This window comes from Silene latifolia, chromosome Y, assembly GCF_048544455.1.
Source record: "Silene latifolia isolate original U9 population chromosome Y, ASM4854445v1, whole genome shotgun sequence".
NCBI classification, from domain to species: domain Eukaryota; kingdom Viridiplantae; phylum Streptophyta; class Magnoliopsida; order Caryophyllales; family Caryophyllaceae; genus Silene; species Silene latifolia.
The window spans coordinates 380,642,852-380,661,919 of record NC_133538.1 but is presented as its reverse complement, the minus strand read 5'-3'; the positions used below and the strand labels follow the sequence as shown (position 1 = coordinate 380,661,919).

Below are 19,068 nucleotides of genomic sequence, written 5' to 3'. Positions count from 1 at the left end.
TTAATTGACTCTCTATATTCATTAAATTCATTAGTTACAGGTTTCAGGATCGTCGCTCTGATACCACTTTGTGACACCCCCATACTCCGAGTGCCTTACCAGGACCACTCAGATATAAAGATGTCACCATCTCGGTTTCCCGAGGCAATGATAATCAAAAGACAATAAAGAAACAACATTTAAATAGTATAAAGTTTAGTGAATACAATCCAAACCCAACTGATAAAAATACGGTTACATGTTCTTAAACCAACTGATGATCAACTAAATAAAATGCCTGACAAACTATCAAGCTACAGCGGAAGACTCTATCATCTCGTGGTGACTCATCCCAGCTAGCCCATATGTCTCGACTCATACCTGCTCAACAACTACTCACCATACCCGCATGGATCACCACAGTTTATCAAAACAAAGACGGGGTCAGTACTAATCACACAATCATATATATAATCATTATAAGACAGAAACCAACACATCTCAACCGTCACATAACCTAAACTCCATAATCACTCCTCATCACTGACTGCACACTAAAGTGTGTAGTCCTGCCAGAGTACCCGTCGCAACAGGTTACTCCACTCTGCCAGTGGGGGACCGCAACCGTTCCCACCTAAGCCCCGCTCATACCATAGAGCGCATAACCCAAATCCATTAATGTGCACATCCCTTCTGTGGCGGGTTCCACAGAAGGCGAATAATGGGCGTGAAGCCACTCCCGCAAGTGACCCCACTAAGCCAGGGACGCACCCCGAATACCACAGACAGATACAAACAATTACAACCATCAACAGTAACCAATTCTAACAACCGTCACAATACGAATACGATATTATACAACAATCACAACCAACAACCAACACATTATGTGACTAATACTGAGTAAGGAAACCCTACGTGGAATGCAACACACGCAGACGATCTCAACAGCTGTATCAAAAAGCCTCTTTTACGAATCCTCCTCCTAACATATCATCACATAATCACTAACCATACAAAAACTAACACAAATCCCTAATCCCCAAATTAGGGTTTAAACAAACTTGATTAAATAATATAAAATCGGTACGTAGATCTTACCCTCGACGCAAGGATCACAAAGATGTAAAGAACGATGAAATTCGACCTCTCAAGCTCCGGGATTTGTCAATAACACGGATGAATGCGAAGAACGTAACTTAAATCTCTTTTCAATGTAGTTAGGTTTGTAAAAGTGTATTATGAAGATGACGGAACGATTTAAATACTCATCCGTGTTATTAACAAAACCCGACAAAACATCACCCCTAAACCGAGCTACTCGATCGAGTAGCTGACGTACTCGATCGAGTGCCACTTACTCGATCGAGTGCCCAGGATGCTGATGTGACCATAATTGGCGCATATTTAGCCCCCGAATTACCATTGTTTTCATGCTTTTTAGTGCCTATTTGGGTCATTTCTTATCTTTAGTTCTTTGTTTTGCATATTCTTTGAGATTTTGATCCCTTGGTAGGAAAGGAGTAAGAATCTTGCATTTTCATGGCAAAACAAGGCTAAATTGATCATATTCAATGACCAAGCATCAAGGAGAGACAAGACTAGAAGGCCTTTGTACATAGCATAGTAGAAGAGCATTGTTGAGAAAGGATCCTTGAGTCCCCAAGGAAATCCCCAAGGAATTCATGAAGAAAAGGGAAGAAAAGAAGAAGAAAAGATCTTTGCAGACAATCCGAACGGATTGTATACAATCCGCCCGTCCGTCCAGCCCAATCCGAGCGTCCCTCAAAGGAATCCGCTCGGATTCCCCCTCGCCAATCCGAGCGTCTTGCCCAAGGATCCGCTCGGATTCTCCAGCCCAGATCCGGCCGTCCCGACTCCCATCCGCACGGATTTCAAAGACAAAGACGTTTTCATTCTTCAAGCCACGATAAGAGAAGCCCTTCTCTCGGAGAATACCGGAGTCTCCTTGCTCAACTTAAAAAGTGTAATTACTAGTTTAGCCCTTAGTTAACCCTAATGCATCCTCCCTAATTTTCACTATAAATACCCCATTAGTCTAATTAGAGGAGCATGTTCTTCTTATCAATAATTAGTGTAGTTAATATCAATCAAATATCTCTTCAATATTGTAATCAAATATTAATCAAGTTTTAATCCAAGTTTTAGTTCTTTAATCTCTCTCTTGTTCTTACTTTATTTTGGGTAATTGAAGATTATTTGGGTTATTATTGGGAGATTGACAACCTCTCAATCTAGGATTCAAGTACTTCTATTATTCTTGCTTTATTATTGGAATCATTAGTAGGTATAATCTCTTAATCCCTTTTTAATTATTGCTAATTACTTTCATTTATTCATCATGTTTCATTATGTTAGTATGATTGACAACCTTTCTAGCATGATCAATATGATAATGAGTGAGTAGTCTCTTAGCTAGGGTTTAATGGGTGATTAGGGGAAACCAACATGGGGAATGATTCATGCTTAAATTAATATGCTTTCATATCTTATTTGCTTGCTTGTTTTGATCTTAATACATGCACATGTTATATTTGATGAAATGCTAAGCCTATGAATCCTTGCATTTACTATCATCTTCTATCCTTTCAACTTGACTTGTAAGACATAACCCAACTCGAGTCTTGTTAGACCATGCATGTGTTGAGTAGGAAAGATTAAGTCGACTTGTAGGTGTTGTACAATCTAATCGATTCGGCTCCGGGACCCAAACTTTCCTAGGATTGTAAGATATAACCCAACTCAATCCATCACAACAATAATTGCTTGCTTATAATTTGAGAACATGTTTGTATGATCATATCCCATGAATCCCCTATGAACCCATGACACCCTAGTGCTTTTAATCAATTGTTTACACCCCTTATTTTATTTACCTTGTTAGTTTATTTTCATTGCTATTTTAGTTTAGTAACCTTCTACATCAACCCAATTTGTGACACCCCTTAGACACTACTAGTTACAATAGAATTCTCATTTCAATACCCGTCCCTTGGGATCCGACCTTTACTTGCCTCTTTACTAATTGTAGAGTTGTTTGTGAAGTATAAATTGTGTTTTGTATCGGCCATTGACCAACGACCACATATGCTTAATTGTGAAACGAAATGGACCCGATCAAAAATGGCGCCGTTGCCGGGGACGGTGCTTAAATGATTTAAGATTTCTTTTATTGTTATTAGTTGTGTCTTTTTCACCTTGGGGAAGTAAAACTCCTCAAGGTTTGCTCTAATCGTTTTCAAGTTGTTTGATATTTTGCGAGAATAGATTTCATAGATTGTTTTGTAGAGGACCACTTGAGTATCCCTTACTTCAAGGATCCCATGCAAGCATTAGAGGCCTTGGAAGCAAGTAAGGCTAAGAGCATGTATTGGGAGTTGGAGGTGGATCTCTTTGAGGCCGCTCTAGCTAACAAGGAACTCACTCATGCACAATCCGAGTTGGTGCATAATATTCTAGTAGAAGCATGTCAACCCATAGAGGATGAGCAATCCATCCTAGAGGATATTCTACAAACTCAAGAGCAAGAGGAACCCATCATGGAATTCGAATATGATGAGGTTCATGAAAGTGAAGAAGAGTATGTCATGAGAATGGAATGTTTAATGGAGATGGAGCAAATTCTCAATGAAACTCCAAAGGAGGAAAGTGAGGTACAAACTCCTACTTTGAAACCCCTTCCCCCAAATTTGAAATATGCTTACCTTGATGAATCAAAGACCAAACCCGTGATTGTTAATGATAGACTTGATGATGACCAATTGGGAAAATTACTTGATGTGTTGAAACAACATGAGAAGGCTATAGGTTATAGTCTAGATGACCTTAAGGGGATAAGTCCCAACTTTTGCATGCATAGGATTCATCTAGAGGACGACCATAGACCTACCATTCAACCCCAAAGAAGATTGAACCCCCACATGCAAGAAGTTGTCAAAGGAGAAGTCATGAAATTACTTGATGCGGGAATCATATATCCCATATCGGATTCTTTGTGGGTTAGCCCCGTCCAAGTGGTACCTAAGAAAGGAGGTACTACGGTAGTGACAAATGAAAAGAATGAATTAATACCCACAAGAATGATCACCGGTTGGCGTATGTGCATAGACTACCGTAAATTAAACTCCGCAACAAGGAAAGATCACTTCCCCTTACCATTCATTGACCAAATGCTTGAGAGGTTAGCCTCTAACAAATTCTTTTGTTACCTTGACGGGTATTCGGGATTCTTCCAAATCCCTATACACCCGGATGACCAACATAAGACCACCTTCACATGCCCCTATGGCACTTTTGCATATAGGAGGATGCCTTTTGGATTATGTAATGCCCCCGCTACTTTCCAAAGATGCATGATGAGTGTCTTCTTCGATTATCTAGAGACCATAATGGAAGTTTTTATGGATGATTTTAGTGTTTATGGAAAGGACTTTGACTCATGCTTGCATAATCTTTCTCTTGTATTGCAAAAATGTGAAGATGTTAGTCTTGTTTTAAATTGGGAAAAGTGTCATTTCATGGTCAATGAAGGAATTGTTTTGGGTCACTTGATTTCGGAAAAGGGCATCGAGGTCGATAAAGCTAAAGTTGAGGTGATAGAGAAGCTTCCACCTCCCGTGAATGTTAGAGGGGTGAGAAGTTTTCTCGGTCACGCGGGTTTTTACCGTCGTTTCATAAAAGATTTTTCTAAAATAGCAAAACCCCTCACTCAACTTTTGCTTAAAGATGCCCAATTCCAATTTACTGACGAGTGTGTTGAAGCTTTTAATAGAATCAAAGAAGCATTGATCTCGGCACCAATCATCCAACCCCTAAATTGGGAGTTACCTTTCGAGATTATGTGTGACGCTAGCAACTACGCCGTTGGAGCGGTGCTTGGCCAACGGGTAGGGAGAGCTCTTCATGCCATCTATTACATAAGCAAAACCCTCGACCCTTCTCAAGTGAATTATGACACAACCGAAAAGGAGCTTCTTGCCATTGTTTATGCTTTGGATAAATTCCGGTCCTACTTACTCGGATCCAAGGTGATTGTATTTTCGGATCACCGTGCTCTTCGGCATCTCTTGATAAAAAGGAGGAAAAACCAAGGTTGTTGAGATGGATTTTGCTTCTTCAAGAATTTGATTTGGAAATAAGAGACAAGAAAGGAGCCGAGAACGTAGTGGCGGATCATTTGTCAAGGATCCGGTTTCATGATGAGAATGGAGAAACCCCGATCAATGACTCATTCCCCGACGATATTTTGATGGCTATTCAAACTCAACTTGAAAGGCACATCACCCCATGGTTTGCCGATTATGCTAACTATATTGTTGGAAAAGTGCTCCCTCCAAACTTGAACCACAACCAAAGGAAGAGATTCCTATTCGAAGTGAAGAGGTACTTTTGGGATGACCCAAACCTCTACAAGGAGTGTAGTGATGGGCTCTACCGGAGATGCATCCCTCAATGGGAAATCCAAGGAATCTTGGAAGGATGTCATTCATCACCCTACGGTGGGCACCATGGAGCAAGAAGAACCGTTGCAAAAATTCTCCAATCGGGTTTCTATTGGCCCACAATGTTTCAAGATACAAGAGAATTCATCATTCATTGTGATGCTTGTCAAAGAACGGGAAATATATCTTGGAGAAACGAAATGCCACAAAGGGGCATTCTAGAGGTGGAGATTTTCGATGTTTGGGGAATTGACTACCAAGGACCCTTTGTGACATCCAACGGGAACAAGTACATCCTTGTGGCTGTAGATTATGTTTCAAAGTGGGTGGAGGCAATTGCCACCCCAAATGATGATGCGAAAACGGTCACCAAGCTTTTCAAGAAGATAATTTTTCCACGATTTGGAGTTCCTAGAGCTATCATTAGTGATGGAGGAACACATTTCCATGAGAAGAAGCTTGCATCCCTTTTGACCAAATATGGTGTTCAACATCGAACCGGCTTGGGATATCATCCTCAAACAAGCGGTCAAGTGGAAATTTCAAATAGAGAGATCAAACAAATTCTTGAAAAAGTTGTGAACAAGACTCGGAAAGATTGGAGCACAAAGCTTGATGATGCTCTTTGGGCTTATAGGACGGCCTATAAGACTCCCATTGGTGCCTCCCCCTACAAGCTTGTCTATGGAAAAGCATGTCATTTGCCAATCGAATTGGAGTACAAAGCTTATTGGGCAATCCGAGCACTCAATCTTGATCTCAAATTGAGCGGTCAAAAGAGGATGATCCAAATCCAAGAGTTGGAGGAATTCCGACTACAATCCTATGAGAATGCAAAAATTTACAAAGAAAGAACAAAATTGCTTCATGATAAGAGAATTCGACAAAAGGCCTTGCACAAGGGAGACAAAGTCCTTCTATTCAATTCCCGCTACCGACTCTTTCCGGGAAAGTTGAACTCTAGATGGATGGGTCCCTATGTGATAACCGAAGTTGGGAAATATGGAGATTTCGAACTCAAGGCCGAAGATGGAAGCAAGTTCAAGGTAAATGGTCAAAGATTGAAGCCATACTATGAAGGAGCATTTGTTGGAGAGGTCGAGGCTACCTACCTCGGACCTCCTTCCCCTTGAAAGAACCATCTAAGGGAGAGTTTGGTGGAGTCCTCCCTAAACCACCAATTGTAAATATACTAACCCTCTAACTTGTATTTATTATTTAATTGCATTTGTTTAATAGCATAAATTATTTTCATGAGCGCAAGTGAGGGAGGGTTACTAATGAGTTTTTGAATGAAGGAGAAAATTCCTAAGTGTGGGGATGCATTGAAAGAAAGGAGAAAAAGTCAACACTCGCAGCTAGAATCCGAGCGTCTCTCTGGAAATCCGGGCGTCCTGGCAGAATACGGACGTCCAGGGGAAAAACCGCACGTCCAGCTGTGTTGAGAATTTGAAAGTTTCTGGACTGATGAAAAATCCGAGCATCCCATTGAAGAAGACGCCCGTCTGAGGGAATCCGTCCGGATTAGTGGAAAGACGCTCGTCTTTTCCTCTGAGCATTTCAAGAAAATTCTCTGTCAAAGAATCCGTTCGTCTTCTCAAGAAAACGCCCGTCCTGACCCTGAAGAATCCGAGCGTCTTATGCTCGGGACGCTCGTCTTGAGGCGAGAAAAATTTTGGGATTTTACTCTGTGGCAGAATCCGGGCGTATTGCCCAGAATCCGCCCGTCCCGTGAGAGAAGAATCCGAGCGTCTTAGCTTCGAATCCGCTCGTCTCCCTGCCCGATTTTCGACCCGACTTTTCTCAATTAAATTACACCCCACCACCCATATAATGACACATCACTACTCCTTCCACTTACCCTATAAAACCCACCTCCTTATGACTCCCATACATATCCCATTCACTCTCTTCACCCACAAGATCAAAAACCCCCAAATTTTCTAGGGTTTTCAACACTCAATCAACAAGTAGCAACCTTACTCTTTCACAAATTAAAAGAACTCAAGAATGGCACCTAGAAGATCCTCCCTTAGAAGTGCAAGAAGACCAAGGATGGTGAGGAGTTCCTCTACTTCCCATCTCAACACCATTAGAAGAGAACATGAAGAGATTGTAGACCTCTCAAGACTCAATGATTTCTCCAATGTGGAATTCCTCAATGATGTGCAAAGAATAGTCTTCCACCGGCTTCTAAGTAAGAATATCCTTCCTACTAAATTTTTGTGTCATTCTACTTTGAGAAAGCTTGGAATTTTCCACCAAGTGGAGGCTTTATTTGAGGTTTTTGGTCTTTCAACCCTCTTTCGCATGTATGAACCCACCTATCGGTCTCTTGTGCTCGAATTCTTGAGTTGCTTAAAGATTACAACTTCAAACAAAGTGATTTGCATAGAGTTTAGGTTGGAGAATGTCTCTAGAACAATGACCCTTGTGGAATTTGCGAATGTGTTCGGGCTTGATGTTTCGCCTACCCGAACATCAAGACCCAAAAAGTATAGTGTCGCACCTTTGTGGAGGGCCATGACGGGTCCGGGACTTCATTCTTACCAAGGAGTGTCTTGCTTTTCACATCCAAAACCCGATCTTGAGGCTCACATACCGATTTCTTTCGGGTACCCTCTTCGCCCGCCGAGATCCGGCTATTGTGAATCAATTGGACCTCATGTTCATGGAATCTTATCTAAACATTCAAGGAAGAGACGGGTATCATCTCAATGCACCTCTAGTTTTGCTAGAAAAGTGGGCAAATTTTCGAAATGGAGATGATGATGGGAAGAAGCATATAGTGAATGGTGGACTCATAACAAGACTTGCAAAGCACTTTAATCCTAGGTTCAATGAGAACAATGAGTACACTCCACTCTCGGGAGGAATGAGAATTAATGAAGACCTCCTTGTTGTCCAACACCATTGGATAACCCTTGAGGGGGTTGATAAAAGGATCAAATGGTTGACGAAAGGAAGTGATCCTATCTACCTTCCGATGGCCGACCTACCTCGAATTTCCCCAAGGAGAGGACGCTTGTCCCCAATACCCTCCTACCTCATTCAAAGTCAAGAAAGGCAAGCTCCACCCCCACAAGCTCCTCCACCACAACAACAAGAACAACAAACCCAAGGTGAAAAGATAAAGGTGCCTCCCTACCCCTTTCCCTACCAACCTTACAACCATCCGAATCCCTTCATCCTCCCCCGTGACGACTTTGTCACGGGAATCTTGCAAGACTTGCACTACCGTCAATATGAAACCAAGGTGGACAACTATTATGCTCTTTACCCCCAATACCACGACATGGTTCAAAAGGGACGGATAAGTGAAGAAGGAGCTTTTCCTTCATGGGCTCAAATGGAGTTGCTCTTTCCCAACTCGGAGAAGGCCAATGAAGGGGCAAACGGTCGCAAAGGGGAAGAAAGTGGCGACTCTTGTGGAGGTGATACGGTGAAGCTTGAGAGTGAAGAAGAAGATGAATTCATGGATCCAAGTTTAAGTGATGCTTCTAGGGATATTTGGGATACCGATATTGAAGGAGATGATGCCGATATCTAGGAGATTACATCATCACTAGGTGGAGCGGGCAAGAGGCACCCACCTTAGTTCAAGTGAAGTTTTCTCAACTCTCCTCTTTATCTTTATTTTTCATGAAAAAGAACTTTGTATCTTGTTTCTTTGTATTTTATTTAACTTTGACTATTTGTTGGTTTAGTCCTAGCAACATCAAAGGACTCACACCTCGGTTCCATTGAGGTGTTCTTTCTTTATTGTTCCCATTTTTGAAAATCCAAAATGACAATCTAGTTTCATGCATAGCATAGTGTGTGCATGAACTCCCCCATGCTTTGACATTAGCAATAGTGTTTTATTCGGTTTGGGGAAGTTAATGCATACACAACGGGAGGTAATCTAAATTATCCTCTCCGTCATAACAAAAACCATGCATCATGTAGTATAGCTTAGTGTAGAATTGCATTTAGTATAGAAATCATGCATCACCTTTGCATAATTTCCATCATTTTGGCCATTGAGGACAATGCCCATATTAGTGTGGGGATGGGAATTCTAACACTTAACTTTTATTCAAAAACCATAAAAATTGAAAAATTTCAAAAATCATAAAAATTTAAAAATTGAAAAAACCAAAAACAAGTTCATTTCCTTTGTATATATTGTCTTGTATATATTGTGTTTGTTTATCCTTGTTCACTTTGATTGACTACGCCACATCCGAGACATGAGGATATTGAAGACCGCATGGTATGATCTTTCCAATCTCCTTTTTCCTCTTTATGTTAATGACTATGTGGCTTTATTTTGATTGATGCGGTAAAAACAATGTGAACTTAGGAGTTGCATTTAGTTTATATGTCATATTAGTTGGTAGAATCATTTGCATTAGGATGTTTATATGCTAGTTGGATCATGGCATGTAGTTGCATGGTTAGAAAAATTTTGCGAAACCGTCTATTTGGAAAGCTTGACAAGTGTATATAGGCCCTAGTAGATGCTTTTTATTCTTAAGACTTTGCTTGTTAGAATACTTGTAAAACACCCTAGGATGTGTCATGCTAGTATCCTTTGACCCATGGTTTAAGGCCTAGTCAAGAGTACCTTGTGGTGTGATAACTCCTTGGCTACCGTTTATTCCAAGGTGACCCTTGAAACCATGCATACTTCTATCATTCATCCATGTTCTACCACATTTTTGTCATCAAAGGGAATGGGCACAAAAAGAAATCAATTTGAGTTCAATGAAATGAAAAATGAAAGAAAGTTTGCAAAAATGCATCAAAAGAAAAGAGGAGCAAAATAGAACTCCTAAAGCTTCAAATACAAGGCACCCTCGTTACTAATTGGGGTGACTTTGAAAATGTTCAAAAAGAAATGCAAAAAAAGTTGTCAAGTATTGAAATGCCAAAAATCAAAAGAAATGGCAAGAAAGTGTTCTCAAATGTCAAATGCCAATGAAATTGGGGGGAAAACAAAAACAAAGCAAACTCCCAAAGTGAAACTCAAATATCTATCGATCCCTTTATCCATCATATCCATTTTTGTGCATGGTAGAGAGGGGACGACCCTTCTTCTTGTCTAGGCAAGAGGGGGAATTCCGCGATCCTCCAGTGTTTCTAACACCATAGGGAGTCTACTCTTGACAAAAGCATTTAACGATTGAGGACAAAGGTACCCTAGCTTGACACATTTTGGAGGTGATTTATTGGTATCCTTCTAGGCCTAGTAGTTTGAACAAATTGCATCTATGAAGGATTGTGTACCCTTGAATTGCTTCCCTTGTAGATAATTTCCGCCACTAAGATGAGGAAAGTGGCTATTCTTTTGTAGATGCATCCATTACTTGATTTTGTGTGCTTAATGTTTGGATGTGTCGCCATTTTGGCAAGACCCACCTTGCCTTGCAAGAAGGCATCCTACCTCATGGTTGTCTTGTTGTGAGTTGAAGGGGCGGAGTGAGACCCGCTAATTGTCTCATATCGGCTATTATTATTAGGTTAGGTTAGTATTGGTCCTAGTCTTTGTCACCTCTTTACTCGGGACGAGCAAAGGTTCGGTTTGGGGATATTTGATGTGACCATAATTGGCGCATATTTAGCCCCGAATTACCATTGTTTCCATGCTTTTTAGTGCCTATTTGGGTCATTTCTTATCTTTAGTTCTTTGTTTTGCATATTCTTTGAGATTTTGATCCCTTGGTAGGAAAGGAGTAAGAATCTTGCATTTTCATGGCAAAACAAGGCTAAATTGATCATATTCAATGACCAAGCATCAAGGAGAGACAAGACTAGAAGGCCTTTGTACATAGCATAGTAGAAGAGCATTGTTGAGAAAGGATCCTTGAGTCCCCAAGGAAATCCCCAAGGAATTCATGAAGAAAAGGGAAGAAAAGAAGAAGAAAAGATGTTGCTGGACAATCCGAACGGATTGTATACAATCGCCCCGTCCGTCCGTCCAGCCCAATCCGAGCGTCCCTCAAAGGAATCCGCTCGGATTCCCCCTCGCCAATCCGAGCGTCTTGCCCAAGGATCCGCTCGGATTCTCCAGCCCAGATCCGGCCGTCCCGACTCCCATCCGCACGGATTTCAGACAAAGACGTTTTCATTCTTCAAGCCACGATAAGAGAAGCCCTTCTCTCGGATAATACCGGAGTCTCCTTGCTCAACTTAAAAAGTGTAATTACTAGTTTAGCCCTTAGTTAACCCTAATGCATCCTCCCTAATTTTCACTATAAATACCCCATTAGTCTAATTAGAGGAGCATGTTCTTCTTATCAATAATTAGTGTAGTTAATATCAATCAAATCTCTCTTCAATATTGTAATCAAATATTAATCAAGTTTTAATCCAAGTTTTAGTTCTTTAATCTCTCTCTTGTTCTTACTTTATTTTGGTTAATTGAAGATTATTTGGGTTATTATTGGGAGATTGACAACCTCTCAATCTAGGATTCAAGTACTTCTATTATTCTTGCTTTATTATTGGAATCATTAGTAGGTATAATCTCTTAATCCATTTTTAATTATTGCTAATTACTTTCATTTATTCATCATGTTTCATTATGTTAGTATGATTGACAACCTTTCTAGCATGATCAATATGATAATGAGTGAGTAGTCTCTTAGCTAGAGTTTAAAGGGTGATTAGGGGAAACCAACATGGGGAATGATTCATGCTTAAATTAATATTCTTTCATATCTTATTTGCTTGCTTGTTTTGATCTTAATACATGCACATGTTATATTTGATGAAATGCTAAGCCTATGAATCCTTGCATTTACTATCATCTTCTATCCTTTCAACTTGACTTGTAAGACATAACCCAACTCGAGTCTTGTTAGACCATGCATGTGTTGAGTAGGAAAGATTAAGTCGACTTGTAGGTGTTGTACAATCTAATCGATTCGGCTCCGGGACCCAAACTTTCCTAGGATTGTAAGATATAACCCAACTCAATCCATCACAACAATAATTGCTTGCTTATAATTTGAGAACATGTTTGTATGATCATATCCCATGAATCCCCTATGAACCCATGACACCCTAGTGCTTTTAATCAATTGTTTACACCCCTTATTTTATTTACCTTGTTAGTTTATTTTCATTGCTATTTTAGTTTAGTAACCTTCTACATCAACCCAATTTGTGACACCCCTTAGACACTACTAGTTACAATAGAATTCTCATTTCAATACCCGTCCCTTGGGATCCGACCTTTACTTGCCTCTTTACTAATTGTAGAGTTGTTTGTGAAGTATAAATTGTGTTTTGTATCGACCATTGACCAACGACCACATATGCTTAATTGTGAAACGAAATGGACCCGATCAGATGCTCGATCGAGTACCCTACAGGCAGAATACTTTTCTAAAAACAAAAACACCCTTACTCGACAGAGTAAGGCCCACTCGATAGAATACCCAGAGGCTCATAAAACCGTAGTATTACAGTAAGTGACTCGATCGAGTGCGTTTTGTTGTACGTTCTGGTCAGGTTCAGGAGTTGAGGTACTCGATCGAGTAAGTGGGCAACTCGATCGATTGACCTCTACTCGATCGAGTGGGTATTGTTGCTCGATCAAGTAAGTGATGTAAAGGTCGTATATGATATGAGTCGTAGGCTATTTGCTTACGTTTGTCTCTCCTCTTATAGCTCAAAGATATGCCGCCAAAGAGATCCGCTATGTACGCTAGGGCGCAAGAGATGAGTATGGATGATATAGTCAAGATGCTTGAGCATCAAGATGCGCTTACCGAGGCCCTTAAGAGATTTGGGAAAGACAAAGATGCCGGGGTAGACTTTGCCAAGATGAGCACTACGATATCGCGCTTCAACCCAGACGAGTATATGGGTACTGGTGCGCCAATTTTGCTCGTCAATTGGCATAGGAAGATGGAGAACATCTTGAATGTGGTTCATTGTCCTGAGAACTACAAAGTGGAACACGCTGCGTTCTACTTGAGAGATGCTGCAATGGAATGGTGGGACAAGGAAAAGGAGAATGCCCTAGATCTGTATCTGAAACAAGGAAAGTCATCTATACCATGGGTTGACTTTAAACGAGCTATGCGCCGGGAGTTTGTTCCAAAACACGTTCGTAGTAAGCCGAGGGAGGACTTCGATGATTTCAAGATGACTTCGGATATGACCGTGGCTGAGTACTATCATAAGTTTAATGAGAAGTCGAGGTATGCAGAGGACATGGGGCTGAGTTAGGATAACTTGGCACTGAGGTTTGAGAAGGGGTTGACCTACCAGATAATGGAGAAGTTACCAGTTGGGGTCCTTACAGATGTTAAGGAAGTTTATGAGCAAGCAGGGGGAGCTGAGAGATTGGTCGAGATGACCCAAGAGAACAAGGAGAGAGGTCCTGAAAATAGAGAGTGATGCGTGTCTTTTATATGATGTTTTACATCCCATTTTACACGCATTTCAGAGCTCATTCATGTAGTTTATGCTACATTTCTCCCTATTTCCGTCTACTTTCGTATTTTTGTACATTATTGCAGAAATGTGAAGAATCCAGCAGAAATTGAGCTAAATCCATCCCCAAGTATCTTGCATTGCATTTGACGTGAAGTATTCGCTTAAGGAACGAGCTTGGTGCGCAATTCAAGGCCCAAAAGACAAATCCACGAGATTATAGAAGTCAAGTAGCAGCTCAAGCAGTAGATCGACCACTACCATCAGTCGATCGACCAACCATCGGGTTCCAGAAGCCACTGTTCATTGCTATTCAGTCGATCGACCAGTCCTAGCAGTCGATCGACCAAACTGCTATTCCAGACGAGAATTAAAAGACCGTGAATCTTGAAGCCCAAAGTTATGTTAGGTTTAGGAAATAAAGTTACGTTAGTTGCTATATAACGTAACCTAGAAACATCATTTTTGACATCAAGTTTTTACATTAAGTTTTACATACGGTTCTTAGAAATAATTAGGGTTTGGGAAACTATTTCGCATTGGATTTTCGTTGTGATTTCAATCATTCCGTTACGATCCTTCTGCAATTTCGGTATTCACTTGCTCTATTTTCAGTTCATCTTTATTGCATTGATAGTATAGGAATTGTTAGTTAGTCTCCCGAAACTGTATTATCTTTATTGTTAATTGTTTGTTCATTCGTTTTAAGCATGAAACCTTCTGTCTATTTCGTTAATTTCATTGTTGTTATCAACGTTAGTATGAGTAGCTAAATCAATTGTGCTAGGATGTAGGCGAATTATAGCGTAGGCGGCGTAGTATTATTTTGGACTGAATTCGCGTGTCAGTCGATCGACCGCCATACCTGGTCGATCGACTGACCACGTGAGGTTACCTTTCGTTTTAATTGATTTTAATGTTGTATTTAATGAATCGAATGCATGCGACCAGTTAGATGCTTAATTTATAACAGACCTATTAGATCGAAAGATAGGGACAGTTGTTAGACCACCAATTAAAATGACTAAACTGTGCTGAGATCGAAAGATAGGTATAGTTTAGACCGTTAGTCACTTTTCAGGACGAGAGTCAGTATTGGTGATATTAGGGACTTATAGCGAGATCGAAAGATGATATCTGTTAAGAGTGGACCGAGAGGACCTCTTGTTTTCCCGCCTCACTTGTGTTTGATTCAGACCGACTTAGTATGCTGCCGCCGAAGCTGTAATGAACCGACCATCCTAGTACCCCTTCTTTATCTGTTTAATCCGTCTTTTTAGTTTATTGTCTTTATTTATTCTTAGCTATAGACAAATTCAACTCAACCCATACACGCGTTACCTTAGACTAGAATTAGACAGCTAGAAATTACGTCTGCCTCCTTGTGGTTCGACCTTGTTACCACTAGCTTAGGTTAGTCTTAATAGGAAATTATAAATCTTATTTTTGGTACTCACAACGACGGGTATCAAATTTTGGCGCCGTTGCCGGGGAGGCAATTGTTCTAATTTTTAGCTGTTTTTTTATTTAGTCTTTCTTTAGTTTAAGGGACTTTTGTTCCTTAAACTTTTCTTATATTCTTTTTGTAGTTTCTTCTTATGCGCAGGTCACAGGGTGGTGAACTAGTACCATTAAATCCTGAGATCGAGAAATCCTTGCGCGAGTTGAGATGATCACAAAGGGTATTACCGACAGAGGAAGAGCTGAGTACTCTGTCAAGCTCCTACGAGAACGCTCTGTTCGAAGGAGATCCACCTACATCTCCTGCCTCTACTTCTTTAGCTGAGATAGTTACTTCTCCAGAAATCCCAGTTATGGCTGAAGAAGCAACCATTGCTAGTCACTCAGAGCCAACAGCTGCGAATCTCTACAAAGGATTCGAACTACCTGGGGAGGCGAGAAAATTCGAGCCAAAGCCTTCCTATATTAACCTGGTTGAGAGAAACCAGTTCGGGGGAGCTGTTAATGAAGATGCAGCCAAGCACATGGAGATTTTTATTGATTATTGCTGATCTATACCCCCGCCGGCCGGTGTGACCCAAGATCAGATCAAGGAGACCATGTTCATTTTCTCTCTTCGTGACGCTGCAAGAGAGTGGTATAGAGATCTGGACCGAGCCGCACATGGGATCACCGACTGGATTTCATTAGCCCTGGCATTCTACAAAAAGTACTTCTCTGCCTCGAAGACGAATGCCATTAGAGCTCAGATCACGAGCTTTAAACAAGGGCCAGATGAGAACTTCCATGAAGCATGGGTCCGTTTCAAGAAATCAAAAGTGCGAACCATACCGCACCATGGGTTCGAAAAATGGAGCTTGTGCAATCAGTTCTATAATGGACTGTATAACGATCAGAGGGCCATATTGGATGCTGCAGCCAATGGCCGATTTGCTGAGAACATGGGAGAGACCAAGGGGTGGAAGATCATCGATGATCTGGCCACCCATAAGGCCGAATATGGGAATTCGAGAGGAAACCAGAGGAGAGCTGCTGAATCTTCCTCTGTTGCTGCACTAGAAGCCCTCACTGCAAGGTTTGACAAATATGAATTAGGAGGAGCTTCTAAAGGTGGGATGTACCAAGTAAATGCTGTTTCAGACGGTCCTTTCGTCTGTAGAAGATGTGGAACTGAGGGACATATCTCAGAGAATTGTCCCAGTCCTTTCGAGTCTCGTGCTGCCTTTCAACACTATAGGCAGACAAACACGTAATATGAGCCGAATGTCCACCCCATCTTGAGGTGGAGTAGCCAGAACGTCCTAAATCCGACTCAACCCCCACAACAGCAGCAGCAGCAAGCTTATGTGCCCCCTCATCATAAGCAACAACAATATCAAAAACCTCCTTATGTGCCGCAGCAGCAACAACAATCCCATGGTTCTGATTTTGCTGAGTTTAAGAACTTGCTGCTGAAGGAGTCCCAAGCTAGAGAGGCCGGGATGAAGCTACTAGAGAGCCAAATTGCTCAATTGGCTAGTAAGAGTACCACTCGAGCTCCCGGACACTTACCGACTCAAACTGACAAGAAAGAGACCCTAAATGCCATTACTTTGAGGAGTGGGTCTACCCTAGAGGGGCCTGCTATGGTCGAGGATGCCCCTGAAAAGAATGAGGCGGAACCGAGTCAAAACAAAGTCAGAACGAATAATTCAAAGAAAAGGCGTCTACTGGGTATATCGGTCGATTCGATCGATATACCCCGCCGATCGACTGAGATGCGGGTTACAGGAGCTTCTGGAACTGTGCATCTCAGTCGATCTACTGAGCAAGGTGGTCGATCGACTGAGACCCCTGCTGATATTGAGAAATTTCGTCCTTCAATGCCCGATAATTTGAGAGACCATTTGTTCCGGGGTTCGACAACACCGAAGGTGTTAGGGCCAGACCCGAGTGCTGATGGGTCCGTCCCGATTCTGAAGTTTGACCCAATGTCGGTCAATGGCTCACGTTTGAGACGGTCTGAGGAGGGTTTAAGCTTCAATAAGGAGAAGGAGGTGGACTTTCAGCCTAAGTCCGCGGATGTCGGCATGCGAGACTTGGAAGAGAGGGCTAAGTTACTTCTCTCAGCCCCATATCCAGAGCGACTAATGTCGACAAAGGAACGGGTATCTTTCAATAAATTTGAAAAGGTTATTCGTAGTTTGAATGTACAAGTTCCTTTCCTTGAGTTGGTCAATCAAGTGCCTGCCTACACTAAATTCATGAAACAACTCATGTCTAAGAAAAAGTCACTTGAAAATGTGCATATTGTCGCACTAACTAAAGAGTCATGCTCTTATTTGTCGCACACTGCACCCCATAAGCTAGAGGACCCGGGTAGCTTTTCTGTTCCTTGCAATATAGGTACCTTCTCTATTGAGAAGGCATTATGTGACTTAGGAGCTAGTATAAGCATCATGACTTTGAGTCTAGCTAGGAAGCTCAAATTGACTACGTTCGCAGTGTCAGATATGACAGTACAGATGGCTGACCGATCTGCGGTCCAGCCAATAGGAGTCTTAGAAGACATTCCTGTCCAAATAGGGAAGTTTTTCTTCCCTGTTGACTTTGTAGTACTTGACATGCCTGAGGATGCCCATATTCCCATTATTTTAGGTAGGCCATTTCTGCACACTGCTGGTACAGTCATAGATGTCGGTCTGGGTACCTTGACTTTCAAAGTAGGCAAGCATTCTATTGTTTTTGCCCAACCGGCTAAGAAAAAGGACCCCATGTGGCCTGTGACTTGTAACACGGTTTCTGACAAGAAATCGTACTTTGTGCTTCCTGATTTACCTATCTCTATTCCTGTTGTAACCCCTCCGCCCCAGATTGGGAGAAAATTGGAGGAAGATTTGTCTATTTCTGATATCGCATGAGCTGGTTTAGGGAAGGAAGAGCTGCAAGTCACTCTAGCTGCAAAGAAGCCAATCATTTCACGAGGAGGGCTTGGTTGCCTTAGCTATGCCACTAACGAGGAAGTTGATGACGAGCTGGTCAAGGCAAGGGAGTCCGACTTGGATTCCGATGAGCAAGAAGAGGTCATTGACTGGGGAGATGATGAAAGTGTTGATCCGTTGAGCCATACGGAAGTGGAAGCTAAGAAGGGTGCAGCTGCTAAGATAAGCACCGTTGAGGCTACCTCTAGTAGCCAGAAGCCGACGAAGTGGGCCATTCCGTGGCCGTTCTTGATCAACTACTAGTTAATCACGTGTTTTCCAAACTTTTTATTTGCTTTTGTTAGACAATTTTTATTGCTTTTGTGTGCGCGAAACTTCGAATTTTATTTTGCTTGCTTAGGATTTTATACGTTTGAGACTTTGCTTTGGGTCCTTGCGCAATTTTGAGCGCGTATTATTGTGCATTTGCAGGTTTTTTAGACCTCTTTAGCTCACGTAATTGAGCAAATACGAAGAAATAAGGAGTACAGCAGTATTTTCAGTCGATCGACTGGCTACATTGGTCGATCGACTGAGTTGCACTTTCCAGGAGCTACTGTTCCTGACACATTGGTCGATCGAGTGCCGTTCTTAGTCGATCGACCAAGGACGCTGTTGTACCTGTTCACGACCTCTCCCCTGCTGTGTTTGGTCGATATGCGGACTTAAGGGAGTTTTCTACTCCACTTTATTTTCCGTCCAATTATTTATTTCTTCTAATTTTCTCATTTGTGCACATATTTACAGCTTCAAAAATTGTCTTCTCGATTTTATGC

General features: G+C 41.6%; 1 non-coding gene across 1 annotated transcript; it reads right to left on the bottom strand.

Annotated features, from left to right (window-relative positions):
• Positions 1-16,066: 16,066 nt before the first annotated feature.
• Positions 16,067-16,176, bottom strand: LOC141636823 (small nucleolar RNA R71). The gene has a single exon (XR_012541405.1). It is a non-coding gene; the product is annotated as a small nucleolar RNA R71 (small nucleolar RNA).
• Between the last annotated feature and the right edge of the window lie 2,892 nt (positions 16,177-19,068).